Source organism: Pongo abelii, chromosome 2, assembly GCF_028885655.2.
Source record: "Pongo abelii isolate AG06213 chromosome 2, NHGRI_mPonAbe1-v2.0_pri, whole genome shotgun sequence".
NCBI lineage: Eukaryota > Metazoa > Chordata > Mammalia > Primates > Hominidae > Pongo > Pongo abelii.
The window spans coordinates 199,321,872-199,338,696 of NC_085928.1; positions in this window are offsets into that span (position 1 = coordinate 199,321,872).

Consider the following 16,825-nt stretch of genomic DNA (forward strand, 5'->3'; position numbering starts at 1 on the left):
TTGGAAATTTATAGATTTGATGCTAGATATTCCTTTGAAGGTATCCCAAATAAATTAATTTTCTAGTTCACATATTCACACTTTCTATAAAGGCAGGTGCTCTCCTAAAAGGTAGTGATAGTAGTTTTATTTTTGTATTTAGAGACAAAACTCCAGTGACCACAATCATTTTTAAATACGATGCATTATCCAGAGTCCTTATTGAGCTTGTCTCTTCTTTGTAGACTATTCTGTTTGGTTAACACTTCTTTTAAAATATTATATTCAACACTTGTCTTGGCAGTTCCTATATAGATTAATCAGTGCAAATTAGAATGGAGTTGTTCTTTATTTGCCACTATACTGTTATTAATAAAATCCAGGTTTCTTCTATCACACTGTTTGTTCACATGAAGTGTATGAATAACTTCATACTATAATATAATATGTAACTCTTTTCCTGATTGGGTAAATTCATTGAAGGCACAAATGAGACCACTTTAGCATAGATTACTTTTACTGAAATTGTGTTAATTCTGAGTAATTACTGTTTTCTAACTTTTAAATTTATTTTCTAAATTATTTGTTTAACACTTTACCGTATAATTTTGCCTAAGTCACTGTTAAATTTACTCTTCTCTAGCATCTGGCAACCACCACTGTTTTTAAATGAGTTTTTTTCTGTCTTCAGTCTAGAGGACAAGATGGGCATGATTATCGTGATGGACAGCAGAGCCAAAGCAGTAAACAGATGGTTTGATCCACAGAGTTCTTTGGAATTAGTTAGTTGATCATGGCGTCCCTAGAACAAAAATAGATGGACAGCCTACTTAAGTCTTATTTAACCTGTGGAAGCAGAAGTGATTTGAAGTCTGACTTGAGTCAGCACCTGCCACTCCAGGATACCCCCATCCTGATTGAATTTAGGGATCTCAATTTAATGGCAGCGGTTTCCACTGTCATGCTTGCCCACAGAGAATGGCCACCATGGAACTATTCAAGAATAGTAGGATTTCCTTCAGAAATGTGTCTCTGGCCTTGGGGTTGAAAGCATCTTTGGAACTTCTTAGGGGACATAGAGGCTAAGTGAAAAGATTGTACACAATAAAATCGCTTGTGCATCCCGAGCTCCCCAAACCTTTAGATGCCTTCCTCTGGCATTTCAAGTTCATTAATGTGTACTTTCTTTAGGTTGATAGTTTAGTTAACAAAGCAAACTATTAAAGCCACTCTTAGTGTCCCAAATACATTGGATCAAGAATCCTGGCCTGGTCCACTCTAATCAATAAATTCTTCATGTTCCAACATTATGTTTCTGATCTGATAACCTTGGAATCAGTGCCAATACACGTTCTTCCTCTATAGATATAAGTTGGCAAAACCTTACAATTATTTTGGAATTTATTTTACTGTCTCATGAATCACACTTGTTCACTTACTTTTTAGGAGTCAAATCTGTTTATAAGTTTAGAAGCAATGCAGAATAAGGATAAATTATCATACATTTAATCAGATGCTGACTCCAACTACAGCTATTGATCTAGATGTAGTTTTGTTGCTTGAGCCAAACAATACATTCCTTGGCACCTGGTATGCAGTTATTGATCTTGAATTTCTTTTTCTTTTTCTTTTCTTTTCTAATCTATTATTAAGATTATGAAAAGCAGTTTGCTTTCAGCTGGTAGGGCCAGCAATATACTCAGGGTTACTATATCAACCTTCTAACCTTATGTCATATTCTAGTCAACAAGGATCTTGATCACCTCTCTGTTCTATAAGACATCATGCTGGTCCATTTCATTGATGATATCATGTTGATGAAACCAGGAAAGCAGGAAGTAGTAACTGTTCTAACACTTGTATAAAACATATGCAAGGAAATGTATTGCCTCAAAATTCTTTTCTTCGTCACCAAAAAGTCACATCAGTAACTTTTGTAAAGGATCAGTGGTCTGGGGCATGTCAATATACACATCCTAAGGTAAACGGTAAATTGCTGCCCTACATGACTAACTTTCTTAGTTAACCCCTCAGTACTTAATGGGGTTCTTTAGACGTGAAGGTAACATATACCTCATTTGGGTCTGCTACTTGAATACATTGACCAAGTAATCCAAAAGGCTGCCAATTTTGAGTGGGGCACAGAATAGGAAAAGAATCTGAAACAGGTCCAGGCTACCATGCAATCTGCCTTACCACTTGGGCTGTATAACCCAGCAGATCCAAAGGGGCTCAAAGTATCTGTGGCAGATATAGACGACGCATGGATCCTTTGTTCAGTCCCTCTAGGTGAATCACTGGGTAGACCTCAGAATTTTAAGCACAGATATGCCATCCTCCCAGATATATATATTTTTTTGAGAAACAGCTGTTGGCTTGTCACTGGGCTCCATTAGAAACTTAAGACTCTTTGGGAGGCCAAGGCAGGTGGATCACCTGAGGTCAGGAGTTTGAGACCAGCCTGGTCAACATGGCCAAACCCTGTCTCTACTAAAAGTACAAAAATTAGCTGGGCATGGTGGTGGGCATCTGTAATCCCAGCCATTAGGAAGGCTGAGACAAGATAATTGCTTGAATCTGGGAGGCAGAGGTTGAGGTGAACCTAGATTGCACCACTGTACTCCAATCTGGACGACAGAGCAAGACTCCTTATCAAAAAAAAAAAAAAAAAAAAAAAAAAGAAAAGAAAGAAAGAAACAACACTTGGCCACTTGGCCATAGGCTATCAAGTTGCCATGCAGCCTGAGAATGTACTAGATGTTATCTGACCCATCAAACCATAAAGTTGGGCATGCACAATGGCATTATATTATATATTATATTAGAGATGATATATACAAGATAAGGCTTAAGCACGTCCTGAAGGCACAAATAAGTTTCATGAGCAAGTGTCCCAGAAGACCATAACTCCTGTTCCTACTACATTTTCTTCTCACTCTTTTTTTTTAATTTCTTTTTTTTTCCTTTATTTCTTCTAAAAAGCAAATGGGGTACATATGCAGAATGTGCAGGTTTGTTAAATAGGTATACGTGTGCCATGATGGTTTGCTGCACCTATTGACCCATCCTGTAAGTTCCCTCCCTTCACCCCCCACCCCCTAACAGGCCATGGTGTGTGTTGTTCCCCCTCTGTGTCCATGTGTTCTCAATGTTCAACTCCCACTATGAGTGAGAACATGCGGTGTTTGGTTTTCTGTTCTTGTGTTAGTTTGCTGAGGATGATGGCTTCCAGCTTCATCCATGTTCCTGCAAAGGACATGATCTCATTCCTTTTTATGGCTGCATAGTATTCCATGGTGTATCTGTACCACATTTTCTTTATCCAATCTATCATTGATGGGCATTTGGGTTGGTTCCATGTCTTTGCTATTGTAAATAGTGCTGCAATAAACATATATGTGAGTGTTGCAAGTTATTGTTAAGCTGATTCTTCTCCCTCCTAACCCACATCTATGGCTTTCTGGGAAGCTCCTTGTGACCAGTGGACTGAGGAAAAAAATTGGAACCAGATTTATAGATACTTCTGTTGTATCACCTGGAAATGAACAACTACAGTATCGTACTCCATGGTGATCCTGGAAGACAGTAGTGAGAGAAATTTCTCTTAGTGGGCCAAATAAATTAGCTACCATTTCCATGTTCTGCCTCAGGACTGCTTTCCATTTTATAAGTGAAGAAACAGAGTTCTGAAATAATAATATGACCCAGTTACTGTTATACATACCCAAGAAAGCCACCATAACTTGCTAGCGGCAGAGACATGATGCTTCTTCTTCCATTTTGCCTATTTCAGATTGAATTCAGTTTCACATAACATAAACAATTTCACTATTTTAAACACAAAATCTTTTAAAATATGGAATAAACTACTTACAATATCATTAGAAAAGCTGGAGACACAAGCTCTAGGGCTGGGATTCCAGAAGTGACTCCAGAACAACACAGCAAATTTGACTTACTAAGGTATTGGTTTTCTCTGCCATATGCAGAAAGCTACGCAACCAGGAACCTGCTATTCTTATTGATTGATTGATTGATTGATTGATTGATTGATTTGAGAGTCTTGCTCTGTTGTCCAGGCTGGAGTGCAGTGGTGCGATCTCGGCTCACTGCAACCTCCACCTCCCGGGTTCAAGCGATTTTCCTGTCTCAGCTTCCCTAATAGCTGGGGTTATAGGTGCATGCCCGGCCAAGTTTTGTATTTTTTGTAGAGATGGGGTTTCACCAGGCTGGTCTTGAACTCCTGATCTCAGGCGATCCTCCTGCCATGGCCTCCCAAAGTGCTGGGATTATAGGCGTGAGCCACCGCACACTTTCAGCTGCTAAAGAAAGTGTGGAATGACATTTTACTATGGGGAAAAAAACATGTAGACAATGAGCTGAGTGATGTACAGAGTGCCTGGCATAAACTTGTCAGTTTCAGAACAGAGCTCAGCAGAATCATAGGCCACACCTAAGGTAAGCAGAATATGATGACCTGATAAATACTCTGGCCAGAAAAGTAGGAAGATCAAGAAGAAGGTCCCAGCCAGAACCTGCTATTCTAAGAGCAGGATCTCATCACCTTAGCTACAATCTAATGAACTGCTGGCTTCTGAACCACATTGTGTCTGCTAGATTTGCCCCAGCAAAATGGATGTGACACATTCTGACCCCTTCCTCCTTATTTATCCTAAAGTAGAACCTGGGGAGGGCATTTCATTTCTACCTTTTAATAATAATTGCAAAAAATTATTGAGTGTTTAATGTGTCCCAGACAGCGTGCTAAAATCTTTACATTAATTACATCAATGAATCTTCAAATAACTTTCTCAAGAATATAATATTAATATCACCACTTCAATTTTGAGATGAGGAAAGTGAAGTAGGAAGAGGCTAAGAAACTTGGCAAAAGTTATGTACTCCTTGGGAGAAGATCTGGGTTAAATTAGAACTTACTCCTATCCAGAACCTAGCTACAAAGAAATCTGAAAGTTTTAATATTTAGCTTCTGACCTCTGTAGTACAGAAGACATGCTAGAACAAGGTTGGAACAGATTGAGCTTGTCATTACACTAGATTCACAGGCTGACATATTAAAGATAATTATTAAACTCTTTCTCCCCTGATTGACTGTGAGCCCCTTGAAGATATCTCAGTTTGTTCTCTAGCACAGCCCTGTATTTATATTAGGCAATCAATAAATGGGTCTTATGATGTGGATGCCATAGACATTTTGGTTTCAACCCATTTAGGTAGCACATGCTTAAACTTCTGTGAAACCACTGCCTTTTTGTGGTCTGGTTTTACAGAGCAGCAGCCCAGGTTAGGACTTCTCCCTGACTTTAGAAAGAAATAGTATGTTGTTTTCACCAAACGCCTTTTTATTCCTCAAATACTTTATTGTGGTTACATCAACAGCACCTAGCAACAGTCAGAATGTGCATAGCTAAAGAAAGTATGGAATGACATTTTACTATGGGGGAAAAAACATGTAGACAACGAGTTGAGTGATGTACAGAGTGCCTGGCATAAGCGTGTCAGTTTCAGAACAGAGGTCAGTTAGCAGAGTCACAGGCCACACCTAAGGTAAGCAGAATATGATGACCTGGTAGATACTCTGGCCAGAATAGTAGGATCAGGAAGCAGTAATAAGCCGAGGCTCTCCTGGCCTGCTAACAGCTTTAAGAAGAGTGAGCTACAAGCAGTAGAGACCAGGCATCTGGTTCTAGGGACTTTTAAGATGATGCATCAACAATAGAAGTGGGGAATGTAAAAAAGAAAAGAAAAAATGACTTTCACGGGAAATATAATGTGTTCAGATCTGGATAAGTTGAATTTGAAAGAGTATGGGAGATCGGGTGAAAACAATTAGCAGGTCCATGTGAAAGCATGTTGCTCAGGAGATAGGGTCCTTGCTTGGATAGAAAGGTCAGGGATTCATCCAAGAATGAGTGGTAGTTAAAACTGTAAGAGTGGATGAGCTTGCTCAGTGTGAAGGTATAACTATCCAAAAACTTTCTGCAATAATGGGAAATTCTGTAATTCGTTATAGAATCGTAATTCATTCTATACTATCCGGCACGGTAGCCACTAGCCATGAAATAAGAGAGGTGAATATTAGGAACTGAAATTAATTAATTAAATTTGTATAGCTACATGTGTCTAGAGGCTATCCTATTGGAAAGCACAGGTGTAGAACGAAGAAAAGAGATGACTGAGAATAAAATCCTTAATAATGGCAATATTGCATATCTGATGTTATTTTGATGCTACCAAAGATAGGCAATAACACACGCCTTATGAGTGGTTTATTTTCTTTTATGTTTTATCAAATTGTAAATAAATTAAAATGATATAAACCAGCAGCTTCCCAACCCACCTCTTCCTACTTCCAACTGAGTGATAATTCATTTTAAGAATCTTTCTTTCTGGTTCTGCTGCTGTAAATCCAAAACTCTAAAAGAAAGTTCATATTTCTATGTATTAATTAATCAACATCAGATATTATCTATTAATTTCCATCTATGAAAGACCAAAACTTGAAACCATGCCCCAAAGAGTTAAAGATACCAATGACTAACCAAAATTCTTGAGTTTGCAGGATGGCAGATAAGAAATGAAACAACTTCATTTTTTTTGAGACAGAGTCTCCCTCTGCCGCCCAGGCTGGAATGCAATGGCATGATCTCGACTCAGTGCAACCTCCGCCTCCCGGGTTGAAGTGATTCTCCTTGCCTCAGCCTCCCGAGTAGCTGGGATTACAGGCACCCGCCACCACACCTGGCAAATTTTTGTATTTTTAGTAGAGACGGGTTTTTGCCGTGTTGGCCAGGCTGGTCTCGAACCCCTGACCTCAGGTGATCCACCCGCCTCGGCCTCCAGAAGTGCTGGTATTACAGACCTGAGCCACCATGCCGGCCAAAACAACTTCTTATGTGCTGAAACTCTCTCCCATTGTAAGATAACTAAACTGGCTAAAATCAGCTGGAACCAATATGGCTGGCTGGAGTTTGTGCGGAAGCCTGCTGATGTTACATCTTGAATTTCCACTCAATGTTTCATACCAACTCCCCAACAATTTGCACATGCAATCAATGAAGTGGCGTGAAAAGATAACTGCACATGCCCTAGGAACTTCCAGACCTCCCCTTTCTTTCCACCAATCACCTACTCAGAATCCACCCCTAAAACTTTTCTAACAAAGTTACTGCCTTAAAGTCAGCTCAGGGAGACAGATTTGAGCTGGACTCCAGTCTCCCTGTTCGTTGACTAGCAATAAAAAGCTTTTCTTGGCAGGGCGCAGTGGCTCATGCTTGTAATCCCAGCACTTTGGGAGGCCGAGGCGGGCAGATCACGAGGTCAGGAGTTCAAGACCAGCCTAGACAACACAGTGAAACCCCGTCTCTACTAAAAATACAAAAATTAGCTGTGCATGACGGCGGGTGCATGTAATGCCAGCTACTCGGGAGTCTGAGGCAGGAGAACCACTTGAACCCGGGAGGCAGAGGTTTCAGTGAGCCGAGATCATGCCACAACACTCCAGCTTGGGCAACAGCACTAGACTCCATCTCAAAAAGAAAAGCTTTTCTTTTCCTCCAAAACCCTGTGTCATAGAATTGGCCTCTGGCAAATAGGGCAGTGAGTCCCTTATGCTTTGTGACAGACTTAGTTTATGTACACTATATTCCACAGCCTCTTCCCCTTTTTCCTTAAACACTTATTATTTTCACCATTGAGTACACTTGTTACTTAAATAATATGCTTTACTTCTGTTTCTTTCTTTATCACCTTTAGTTTCTATCTCACCTTTCCTCTATGAAAATAAAAATATTAGTGAGATAACCGAAGCTTTTTTTCCAGCAAATTTTTTTTTTGCCTTCTTTCAAATATGCATTTACTTCTGCATGGTTCAGGGTGTAAGCTTTTACATTCTGTTCTGTGACCGTATTAAATGATTCATGCTTGTCTATATCTAGTGGTTCTGAGGGAGTTGGTGGTGGGCTGGTGGAAGGAGGCAGATGAAGTATCAATTATCTACCAGGTAGCTTTAGTTCCCCATCTTATTTTACTGGTGCAAAAACATAACTCATGGCCTATATGTCTTCAGTTTCAAAGATCTACCATGCTTTTTTGAGATTCTCTTTCAAGGCTACACATTATTAAAATCTTTGGTTTTCCAATGACTTAGTCAAATCATTCTGTTTCTCTCTGCTCCCAATCAAAACATAGAGAAATAGAATGACTTGACTAAGGCCATATTACTCGGGAGTTGGAAAGTTGAGATCAGTTCTGATGACACATCACCTCACAAATCTGTTCTCACTAACATTTCCTAACAAAGTTTGCAAAAAAATTATGGGTTGGGATTTTTAGATTTACAATCCACAGTGCAGGCTAGAGCAAAGACATTTGAAGCTTGTGTGCTGTGACCACATTTTCTTTCAAGGAACTCTAGAAATGTCTCCGGGCATCTGGGTGCTTCATGAGCCCAAGTTGACAAACGCTTACCTATGGGTAAAGAATCATCTAACGTTAAACTAACATTTACCAAGCACTTAGGTGTTGGCATCTAAGCTGGGATATTTCATATACATTATCTTATTTAATTCCTGCAGCAACCTCTGTAAGTAAATAGAGGTGCAATTGAAAAGTTTGAATTTCAACAATTTAGCACTGTGTATTTAGTCCTCTCCATCTCTAAAATGGGGTAGAATAATCTGTGCCTCAGATTTTCAAAAGACAAATTGAATTTGGTAAAATTAAATGAGACTAAGTGGTTTGGTCGCTTGGGAGATAGGCAGTATACAAACATAACACTGATGAGTAATAGTAAAGTATTATAAGGCTTTGTTCTTGTTACCCGTAATGCAATTGACCGAAAGGGATTGGCATTAGGGAACTGTTTCTGGGTACAAAGCAAAAGACTCCAAACACTTTTGTAAATTGCTAAATTCCAGTGAAGACAGTGCTGGAGTGACTATACAACAAGGATGGTTCCTGTTCACCAAACCCACCCAGGAAGCTTCCTGTCATTCTCAGTAATCCTGTGATGAATATAAAACCACCAAAGAGGTATTCCAGGCAAAGGACAGATTACAATTTCATGCAAATTGAAGCTTTTATGAATTTGAAGGGGGCTTTTGTGTGTGTGTGTGTGTGTGTGTGTGTGTGTGTGTGTTTTGAGATGCAATTCTAAAATTCCTTGAAAGAAAAGACTCTCAACTCTTGCTCTGTTGCCCTGTCTGGAGTGTAGTGGCACAATCATAGCTCACTACAGCCCAGAACTCCTGGGTTCAAGTGATCCTTCCACCTCAGCCTCCTGAGCAGCTAGGACTACAGGTGCACACCACCATGCCCAGCTAATGTTTATTTATTTTTTGTTGAGGCAAGGTCTTGCTATGTTGCCCAGGCAGGCTGGTCTTGAACTCCTTGGTTCAAGCAATCCTCCTGACTTGGTGTCCCAAAGGGTTGGGATTACAGGCATGAGCCATGGTCCTGGCCAAGAGTAGACTCTTTTTTTTTTTAAAGCAAAAAATACAATATTATAAATACAAAATCAAAATCAGACACAAAAATACATATTTTGAAAGAATAATAAATCTCAACCTATTACAAATATTACTAACCTGACAGATATTTTAAAAAATCAAACATCTGAAAAACGTGATACCTTTATTAATGAACACGTCTCTTGTAATTCTTTATTCATATTCATTATTGACTACATATTGCTGGGTCACCTCTTCATATAAAAATACAGTTTTAAAATTTTCCTTTTCTGTAAAGGGAATAGAAAGATAATTTCATGTTATTTCAGTTGATTGAAATGTATTTTTATAAAATTATTGACAGTTTAGAAAAGTTTTATTCAGCTTCATAACTGATAATGATTTTATACATTTTAAACATGCTTTTCAAATTTAGGAAAACATTTATGAAGTTTCTTTCACACATGAGATTTTAGATTTGGAAAAATTTTCACAGACTACCTCCTGGTTTGTATATTTTTAATCTCATTTTATTTTGTTACCCTCATGCTTCCTGTGCTGTCTACCTTAGGGCACATTCATTTTTCCATAGGAACTAAACTTTGGCCCTGCCCTTCCTTTGAATCGTGGTATTAGCTGGTGGTAGTATTCTTGGAGGCCAGTCCTACATAGTGTAAGCAATAACTTAACTCCTCATGAAAGTGACTGTAAACCACAGAAGTACAACCTACTAAACCCCAGCTGAACATAAACCTACCTTAGCTGCTTCTAAATCCGATCTCACAAATGCTAATGGCCATTTTAATGCCCAACAGGAGAGGAAGAGTCAGGGACGGGAAAACAGAATGGAAAGAAACAGGATTCTTAACCGATTGCAGTTAAAATATTTACTTTTTAAAAATTGAAACAAAAATACAGAAAGAAAAATGGCCATGGAAACACATTGCTAAGGCTTTTCCCAGGGTCTTAGAAGGGACCGTCAAATAGTGATATTCTGAAAACTTTTTAAGTTTTTATAATTGACGCAAAACAATTACACGTATCTGCAGGGTTCCTCGTGATATGGTCATGTATGTAATGTAAGTGATAAGATCAGGGTAATTAGCATATCTATCATCTCAAATATTTATCATTTATGTTGGGAACATTCAATATCCTCCTTCTAGCTATTTGAAGCTATGTAATACATTATTGTTAATTATAGTCATCCTTCAGTGCTATAGAACACTAGAACTTATTCTTCCTATCTAACTGTAGTTCTATTTCCTTTAACAAATCTCTCCCCAGCTCTTCCTTCCCGCTGCCCTTCTCAGTCTGTGGTATCCTCTGTTGTACATTTTACTTTTATGAGATCAACTTTTTTTTAGCTCCCACATATGAGTGAGCACATACAGTGTTTAACCTTCTGTGGCTGGCTTATTTCACTTAACATAATGTCCTCCAGTTTCATCCATATTGCCATGGACGACAGGATTTCATTCTTTATGGTCAAATAGTATTCTATTGTGTGTATATACCACATCTTCTTTAACTATTTGTCTGTTGTTGGACACCTGGGTTGGTTCTGTATCTTGGATATTGTGAATAATGCTGCAATAAATATAGGGGGTGCAGATGTCTTTTCTTTACACTGACTTTCTTTCCTTTGGATAAATGCCCAGTAATGGTATTGTGGGATCATATGGTCCTTCTAATTTTATGTGTTTTTTGTTGTTGTTGTTTTTTGTTTTTTTTTCCAGAAATCTCCATACTGGTTTCCATAACGGCTATACTAGTTTACATTCTCAGCAACAGTGTATTCCCTTTCCTTTATGTCTTCCCTAGCATTTGATATATTCTTTCTGATAATAGCCATCCTACCTGGGGTGAAGATGATATCTCTTTGTCCTTTTGATTTGCATTTTTCTGATCATTAGTGATGTTGAGCATTTTGGAATATATTTGTTGGCCATTTGTATGTCTTCTTTCAAAAAACATCTGTTAGGATCACTTGCACATTTTCTAATCGATCGTTTATTTTATTTTTTATTTTTTGCTGTTGAGATGTTTGAGTTCCATGTATATTCTGGATATTAATCCTTTATTGTATGAATCATTAATTAATTTTCATTAGCTTCAGTATAAAATCCACTCAGACTCCAGGATTGTGGAAGTAGCAACAAATTTGTAGTGTAGGACCTTGAATCTAGTTTTGGCTCCTCCACTGACTACCCTGGTGGACCCTGGGCAAGTTATTCACAACCTAGCCCTCACTTACTCCTTTAAAAAATGGGAGTTTTGAGTAGATAACACCCACACCCCACCCCTCGGAAAAAACATCTCTTCTATCTCTGACATTGTCATAGCAGACAGAACTGGCTGCAATAGCAAAATATGCACAGATGGGGGCCTCCCCACCTTCATAGGCTCAGGACAGATCTTCTAGGCCTAAATTCAGGAGACAGAGGCAACCCTAGCCATTTCCACTCCGTTTTGGAAGCAGCTGCCTTGTCTTTCAAGAATGCAGTCAGACAGCTTTTTTTTTTTTTTTTTTTTTTTTAAAGAAAAAGGTGTAGTCTTTCCAGGGACTTTAGTCCCCTTTGCTTCCCAGTGATCTTGTGAGTCACTAAATGATTGATGGGGGGCTTGTTTCCATGGTGACCACTTCTGTCCTATCTAGCAGCTGGAGAGCTTAACCCAACCCTGACACAGCTTCCTCAGTTGGGCTGGGCATCCACTTAACCAAAGCATTCAAGGGCAGGACTTGACAGCTCTGAACTCTGGGCCATGGATAGGATTCCAGAAGAAAGAAGGGTGGGAGCATGGTGAAACCACTCATCTATGCTCTCATTTTTTTCCACGGGTTATAGTCTCAAGAGTTGTGTCCCAGCTAGAAAGGAACCTTGATAGCAAAGGAGTCTTGAAGAGCTCTTGGATACTGAATGAACCATTTCTTATTGGATGGGGCTGTCCAGTGAGACTTCCCAATGCCATTTGCTTCTGATTTTATGGAGTAATCTTTTCTCTTCCCTGGCCAATTGGGCTAAGTTTGCTATACCTCAATCTCAATAACTGCCACTTCTCTGCCACCAATCAATTCTCTGTCTGTTGGGTCTGTTCTCCTCATGTTGCCTTTTCTGCAGGCTTGTCAATATAAAAACAAGAGCCATTTGCTTGAATGGAGGGCTGTGCCTAAAAGTTAACAGACAGTCGCAGCTGTGTTAGAGGATTGAGGCATGGAGTACATTCTAAAATAGAACTCAGCCACAGAGGGCATGGAAACATGCCGTGCTCAAGGCTGCCAGGGAATGCAGCCCTGAAGCTTGGGTTTTTCACGCCTCAAACTCATTAAACCCCCAGCCTGCGTGTCACACATCACATCCTTCCAGAATTTCTGGCTTCCTTCATTCAAATAGAATGCTCTTTTCTTCCTCAGGTGGCTTAATTGGTTCTTTACCAATTTGTTATTGATATTACTATTTATCCAAAATGTTCTGAATGCCATGGCTGTACCAGTGGGGAACAGAATGTTCCTATGGAGGGAAGAATTGCTCTGATTATTAGAATTACTGAATTATTGGCATGTTATTCTGATTATTACAATCACTGAATTATTGAGCTGGATAGGTTACTAAAAGTCATGTAATTTTATCACCATTATCCTACAGTTTGGGCAAAAAGAGGACAAAAGGTTATACAGTGAGTTGGCTCATAGCCAAAAAAATAGAAACTGATTTTCTCCCGTTTTTATTTCTTCTAAGTTATTTAAAAATTATTATTCTTAACATCAAGTAGCTTTGTGAATGTACTAAAGTTTTGTAGAAATAGGTATCTAATACAGCATCTAGCTAATTGACCTTATATTTTGCTTTCATTTTAGAGTACTGCCTGGCCTAGAAATGCCAAAGAAATTATTCCCTGATATACACAAACATCTTATGTATTTGTTTTTATAATCCAAATATCCATGTACAAACATCAAAGTCCATATCTAAATACATCGACACATACACACTTGTGCAGGTGCAATCTCTGGCACAGTGGGGTACCAAGAAAAGAAATATGACAAATATTCTGACCAGGTGGGGTTCCCAGCATGCTGAGAGGGTCAAGCAAGCCCCCTCCCCTTCTCTACATGCTATAACTCTAAGATAAGGCAGATTAGAATACCTGTTTTAAAAGGTATAAGACTGTAGAGGGTAGGAAGAAGAGAGAATGGTTAATTTAAACTGGGATGTCCAGGGAAGTCTTTAAGGGGAGATAGCATTTGAACTAGTCTTAAAGAATGGGAAGGAATTTTACACGTACACAAGGGCAGGAAAGTAATAACACAGAGAGATCAGTGTGAACATAGCATGAAGGTGAAGTGGGCATTGAGAGTGTGGGCTCTAAATTGTGAGCAGCTGTATCCCATAGCTGGGTGAAAAGAAGGAAGCACAACACTCTACTCAGAAAGAGGACATTCTCAAAGAGTTACACCTGCATTTTCAGATATGAATTTCCATAATAGAGGCAAACACACCAAACAGGTAAGATTTTCAAATTCAGAGACTTCCTCATTTTAGCCATATCCCTACCAAGAAGTCTCAAGATCTTTCTGCTTGTTGAGTTTTAAATCCTGGCTTTGCCACTTGATAACTCTGGGATGTTAGACAACTGACCTGATCCTCTCCAAGCCTCCCTTTTCTTGTCTATATAGCTTATCCAAGGTGCATGTGAAAATTAAAATGATGTAAAGCATGAAAATTTCTCAGTTACAGTACTTGGCACACATAAATATTTAAGTTCTTCCCCACAGCTAATGTCTTCCAAAGGCATGAAAAGAAGCACATCGACTGGACTAGCTGAATCACTTCTTGAGGCTTGGGTTTAATTGTTGGCAAATAAAAGAGTCAGCATGGCTATGTGAGGGTAATCAACTGTCCTGGTATTTCCAGGACTGAAGGGTTTCCTGGGACATGAGACTTTCATTACGAAAACTGGGACAGTCCCAGGGACCCAGGATGACTGGTCAGCCTACTTATGTGGTTAAGAGTGGAGCCTCTATAGCCAGACCATCCAGGTTCAAATCTTAGTTTTGCCATTACCATTACCTTGAGCAAGTTGCCTAACACCCCGTGCCTCAGTTCCTTCTTCCGAAAAATAAAGATGATAATAGTGCCAACCTTGTAAAGTTATATGAGGATTACATGAATTAATGTATGTAATGTTAGCTGTCAGTATAGTAGAAGATTCCAAGCTTTGTCTTAACTCACCTACCACTACTTCTTTAGCCAATTATTTAAAAAATAACTTGTTAGAAGGAATTAAACTAATTTCTACTTGTGTGCTTACACATTCTCTTATCTTTACAAGGGACTTGAGGTGGGATGAAACTCTCCTTCGAGTGCCCCTGGAGCCCTTGGCTTTCCCTGTCCTCAAATTCTGTGTGCTGCTTGATTTTTGCACCATTGGGTGCCGTGGAAAGCTGTGTGAGAATATGGAGGGAAATGTGGCTTCTTACTCAAGTCCTTTCCTCCCCTCCTGCAGGGGGCAGTGTAGGAAGAGCCTGGACTGAGAGGACACGGCTCTGTCTCATTGACCTTGGCCATGGCCCCTCTGTCTCTGGATCTCAGTTTCCTAATCCTTTACAGTGAGGGTGTTGAGCAACATGATACCCCAAGGCCCTTTGATTCTGGGTGGAAACACCGCACCAGACACATTTTCTTCTTTCTCTCTAGCTCAAGAAATGCAGAAGACAGAATCAGAAGCAGTCTCCTTGCATCTCCCCAAATGTTTTACAATCCTAGGGAGAATTCTGAAGTATCACACAAAGGGTTGTTTAGGCTCTGCTCCCTCTAATTACGGCCCATTAAGGCCTCAGATCCCTCCTGTCTGCAGAATGTGCTATTTAACATTCTCCCTGGCAGGGCCTTCGCCAAGGACGCAAGCCATTGCACTCACTTCTGTTGATGTTTATGTTGAGAAAGTAGATAATCCTCACTGCAGTGACAAGTTGATTGAAGCAAGTAAAAACCGAATAGGGTTTAGAATTGTAATTGCTGACAGATTCATAATGGCGTGTGAGGCTTGGTGTCTGTCTGGCTGGCCATGCTGTTCAGAACAAAGTGTGAAGTTAAAGAGTATATTGTTTCTGGTATGAAATTTCTCAACCCCAGAATTGTTTCTTTTCTGAATGAAGGTGTGGGGGAGGGAAAAAAAAAAAAAGGCTTTCTAAAAATGAAGTAGAAAAACATCCACAGCACTTAAAATAGGAGGAACAAGACAATCAGGTGGGGTTTTCTAGTGAAAAAGTAATGTGCAGATGGATTTTGGGGCAAGATATCTGAGTTATCACCAGGTGGTGACACTATGTCACTCGGGGAAGTCACTTAACTTCTCTGATCCATCTATTAAATGAGTGTGTTAGACTGAAATTGTTTACAAATGTGTTGTCTTACACTGGTTTTGTACTGCATCTTTCTAGGAAGAATATTATATAATCACACAAAATCAGAATACTATCGGTTGAAGGGTCCCTAATGACTGGAACTAGTAGAGAACATTTATTATCCATTGATATTTATGTGTGTATATGAAATTATACAAAATGGACTGCAAGGATTCAGAAAATATGTAATAGTGGCTGTCCCTGGGTTGATCAGGGAGTGAGACTAGAGATTGAAAGAAGTACAATTGTATCTGCATAACTTAATTTCTTATATAAAAATGTTGGAAGTAAATATGACAAAATGTGAACAGTTTTTCAGTTAATGTGTTCAAAATGTGAACAGAGGGAAATAGGTATGATAACAGTTAAGTACTTTTTGTACTTCTGTTTCTCTTAATTTAGAATAAAATTGACTAAATGTTCATTGCCCCTTCAAATTCTGATATTTTGTGATTTTGTAAGACACTGTTTTTGAACCTCAGCTTTCTCATTCATAAGAAGGTAGGTATAAGTGACATCTATGTTTCTTTGAATTCTCAAGTTCTATTTCTGGTAAGAAAATAAAAACAGGAATGGTTAATTGACAGGGAAGGCAGACCTATTATTGTAAGCCAGCATGCTGGAAGATTGCGTTGGGACCCTCTTCAAAAGAAATGTGTTGGTATTGTCTTCCTCCCAATTTCTAGTAATTCCACATAGATAAATAGTTCCCAAATGCTAATTTTAAAATGTAATATTTGAGAATCACCTACAGCATTTCTTTGCCTTAGCAGAAACTACCACATTGATTAAGAGGAAAGTGGGAATAGATAACTTCAGGTTTATAATAAGTGACCCTTTTTTTTACTCACTCACCGATTGTTATTATAGGCTGGAATTCAGTCTTATGTTACACTAAAAGCAAAATATGAAATGCCTATTTTTATAAATAAACTTTAATTCTGAATTATGATTATCTTCTTTGTCT